The sequence below is a fragment of the Octopus bimaculoides genome, chromosome 7 (assembly GCF_046866305.1).
Source record: "Octopus bimaculoides isolate indiv1 chromosome 7, ASM4686630v1, whole genome shotgun sequence".
NCBI classification, from domain to species: Eukaryota; Metazoa; Mollusca; class Cephalopoda; order Octopoda; family Octopodidae; genus Octopus; species Octopus bimaculoides.
The window spans coordinates 106563120-106567889 of record NC_142934.1 but is presented as its reverse complement, the minus strand read 5'-3'; the positions used below and the strand labels follow the sequence as shown (position 1 = coordinate 106567889).

General features: G+C 32.5%; 1 protein-coding gene across 1 annotated transcript in view; it reads right to left on the bottom strand.

Annotated features, from left to right (window-relative positions):
- Positions 1 to 4269, bottom strand: part of LOC106876456 (uncharacterized) — a 137797-nt gene extending 133528 nt beyond the window's left edge. Inside the window, exon 1 of the mRNA XM_089355765.1 lies at positions 3910 to 4269. The gene's annotated coding sequence lies outside the window, so the exon portion shown is untranslated. The remainder of the gene's footprint in view (positions 1 to 3909) is intronic.
- Positions 4270 to 4770: the final 501 nt, after the last annotated feature.

Sequence of the window (4770 nt, the reverse complement as noted above, 5' to 3'; positions counted from 1 at the left end):
ATATATATATATACATATATATATATATATATATATATATATATGGGAGAATGTACGAAAAAACAACAACAGACGAGGACAGGTGGTGTAAACAACAAAAGAATGTATTAGTATGACGCTCGGGAATACGGAAAGTCTTTGACGTTTCGAGCTACGCTCTTCAACAGAAAGAATACGGAGACAAGGAGAAAAACACAGAGAAAATAAATTGAATAGTATTCAGTCAACGGTCAATCATAGTAATGGCTGACCGATATATATATATATACATACAGATATATGCTCATACATATTCTATCTATCATACGCACATACATATTTTTGCATATATATATATATAATAATACAAATAATATGTAAGTATATGCATATATACGTACATGTATGTACAAACGTACATCTACATGTGTATATATAGATGCATATTTGGGCACAGGACGTCACAAAATACGTGGGCAAAATGAATAACAGAACATAAACAGAGCACAGAAAACAAACAGGCCACATAGAGAATATTTCCTTCATCAGCTGCCCCTATTCTAAACTAAGCGTTTCAATATATATATATATATATATATACACACGCATAATCAGTATAAAGTCATTTTTTTAATGACTTATCAGTGGCTAGCGTACCAAGACCATATTGGTTAATTCATATTTGGCGTCTATTTCTAGTGTACAGACGTCAATTCAGCACCCTTTATTATATTTTCATAATTATATATATATATATATATATATATATATATATATATATATATATATATATATATATATATATATATATATATATATATATATATATATATACACATATATATAGCTGGCAATTTGTCGGTTACGACGACGTTGGTTCCAGCTGATCCGATTTACAGAACAGCTTTGTGTACCCGTAACATAGTTCTCAGGGAGATTCAGCGTGACACAGAATGGGACAAGACTGGCTCTTTGAAATACAGGTATTACTCATTTTTGCCAGTTGAGTGGACTGGGTCAACAGGAAATAAAGTGTCTTGCTCAAGGACACAACGTGTCGCCGGGAATTGAACTCACGACCTTGCGATCGTGAATCGGCACAGACAGACATATATACGCTTACATGTATACATACATGCATATAAGCATATATGAATATAAACATCATACATATTAATATGTGTATATACATATCTACACATGCGAAACTATATACATAAGCACAAATACATAAACACACGTGTATAGGTATATCATACATAGCTTCATAATAGATACCTACATATATACATACATACATATATATATATATATATATATATATATATATATATATATATATATATATATATATACATACACAATATTCTGTATGTAATATAATTTTCAATTTTCGGATTTTTTAAATATGCTAAGCCACTGGTTTTAATTGGTGTTAATTGATCAATATCAATTTCTACCATAATTATTTAATTTATATATATATATATATATATATATATATATATATATATATATATATATATATATATATATATATATATATATATATATATATATATATGTATATATATAGGCGCAAGCGTGGCTGCATGTAAGAAGCTTGGTTTCCAACCACATGGTTCCGGGTTCAGCCCAACTGCGTGGCACTTTGAGCAAGTGCCTTTTGCTATAGCCTCGGACCAAGCAATGTTTAGTGATTGGAGTTAGTAGAAGGTAACTGAAAGAAGCCCGTCTTGTACACACACACACTGATACACACACATACACACATACACACACATCTATGTGTATGTGTATCATAATGCCAATATTTGCGCTCCATGACCGCTTGACAACCGGTGTCTAAAACCGGTCGACTAAAACCCTTCAAAGTGGTGCTCTAGCATGGCCGCAGTCAAAATAGCTGAATCATGTAATAGAAGAAAAATATGTGTGTGTGTGTGTCCGTGCATGTATATATATATATATATATATATATATATATATATATATATATATATATATATATATATATATATATATATATATATATATATATGTATATATATATATATAATGTAGATATTATTCAAATTGCAACAGATCTGATTATTTCAGTTCTCCGATCGTGTATGAAAGTGTTATATTTGTGTAAGTTATGCATAAGTGTTGAAAAATACTGGAAAATATTTCATGCAGAATAATCACATATCAGAACAGGCGACTGGAAAAACTTTTGGCATTATTGATTCACCATTACATGTGTTTCACTTTCTAATGGGAGTCACAAAATTGTACATGTATGGGATACATGCGAGATATCTCCTCTTAGAAATTTTTCAGACAAAGAATGAAATAATCAAATAATATGTATTACTTGAGATTCTGTGCAATTTTGTAATTTCTACTAGGACGTGTAATGTTGAAATAAAGCATATATATATATATATATATATATATATATATATATATATATATATATATATATATATTCTTTTATTCCTTTCAATGTTCCAGTCAGTTGACTGCGGCCATGCCGGAATACCGCCTTGAAGTGTTGTTGTCGAACAATTCGACCCCATGACTTATTTTTAACCCTAGTACTTATTTTATCAGTCTCTTTGCCTGCACCGTTATGTTATGGAGACGTAAATACACCAACACCGGTTATTGTCAAGCGACGATGGGAGACAAACACAGACACAACGATACACACAGACACACATATATGTGTGTGTGTGTGTGTGCTTATATATATATATATATATATATATATATATATATATATATATATACATATACATATATATATATATATATACATATATATATATATATATATATATATATATATATATATATATATATATATATATATATGTATGTATATATATATATATATATATATATATATATATATATATATATATATACATACATATATATATATATATATAGGACGGGCTTCTTTTAGATTCCGTCTGCCAAATCCACTCACAAGGCTTTGGTCGATCCGAAGCTATAGTAGAATTCACATGCCCAGGATTCGACGCAGTGGGACTGAACCCGGAACCATGTGACTGGGAAGCAAGCTTCTTATCACATAACCACGCCTGCGCCTGTATATGTATCTGTATTCACTCACTCCAACATGCGAGCACATACATACATATTCAAATACGTGTGAGTGACTCTGTGTGTGTGCGCGCGTGCGTGCGTGCGTGCGTGCATGAACGTCTGCACACATAAGTACAGGATCCTTTTTACTGACTGTATCCTACTGTTACAATCTAGGAAGCTACCTACTCATTGTATTATAGTGTAACTGGCGTAACATGCGAACCAGCATTCACACACCCGCACACACACATACACACACACACACACACACACACACACACACACACACACACACACACACACACACACACACATATATATATATACACTTGTATATATATATATATATTTACACACAGATATCCATACACACTCACAAATCATTGGACAATATCACAATGGCTACAACTAATAAAAGAAATATACTAACAAGCATTGTGTTATTCTTAAGTTGTCTTTATTTTCGTGATTACTGCTGTATTTATATCAGTGTTTATAACGATAAATACTAACTGATATGATGCATATCAAGGATACCACTCTCGCTCTAGCTGAAGCCTTGGAAAATCTATACAGAATGTACACACGCACATAGACAAACACAGAAGCATATATATAACAGAGAGAGAGAGAGAGAGAGAGAGAGAGTGAGACGAGGGAGAGAGAGAGAAAGAGAGAGAGAGACGAGGGAGACAGAGAGAGAGAGGGGGAGAAAATGATAGAGAAAGGGTGAAATGTATAAGCTGGAGAAAGGTTGAAAAAGCAGGCCTATCAGGAAAAGGAAGAACAGGAAAAAAATTACAGATTTCATAGGTATTTTCGCGTTACCTTTTCGGCTGGAAGTTCCACCAGTCGTTAACAAGCAAGCTTCTTTTAATCTAATTTTTCTTTTACTTGTTTTACATCATTAATTCACTCCTTCCGGAATTTTTTGCTGTATTTTTCGTTCCTTTTTTCGAAGGAATGACGCCATGTATCATAAACGTGTTGTGTGAGTACGGTCGAAATTATCCAATTGTAAGAGATGTCGGTTGTGAGATGGACAAACCTTTTGATGCAGCTACAATAAAGTGACGTTCCATACAATGAAGACAAGAGAAAGTTAACTAGAGGTAACTGAAAAATGTAAGAAGTCTCTCATTGTCGGTGTAGAGTTGCTTAGTGGTAGGTGAGTTGACTGGTTGTGGTGGTGGTGGTAGCGATGGCGATAACTCTTCCGCATACTTATAGTTGTCATGTTGGGGCAGTGCTAAATGTTATTGCGGTAGGAGTGGTAATTATAGCAATACATATACAGAGTTTGATGACAAATGAAATTTGGTAGCTTTTATTACATGCTTTATTACAATGTATTTTGTGTAAAAATGGTGCACTGAAATGGCATATGAATAAAAATCGAGTCTGTATATGTACAAATGAATACTTTCTATATACACATTTATAAACAGAACCAACAATGACTGGTTAGAAACAGCAGTTAAATCCCCACAACAAATCCCACCTTATAGTTGAAGAAAATAAAGAACACAGGTTAATGAATTTCACTACCTGAGCCAAAGGTAGATAAATGAAATAATACAGGATGGTCACGAATGGAATATCTCTGATGAATATCTCTGATCATCGGACTAAGGATTAGAGCTGACGTGCTGATGGATTATTACAATTACAATAATATTTGTGCATTAT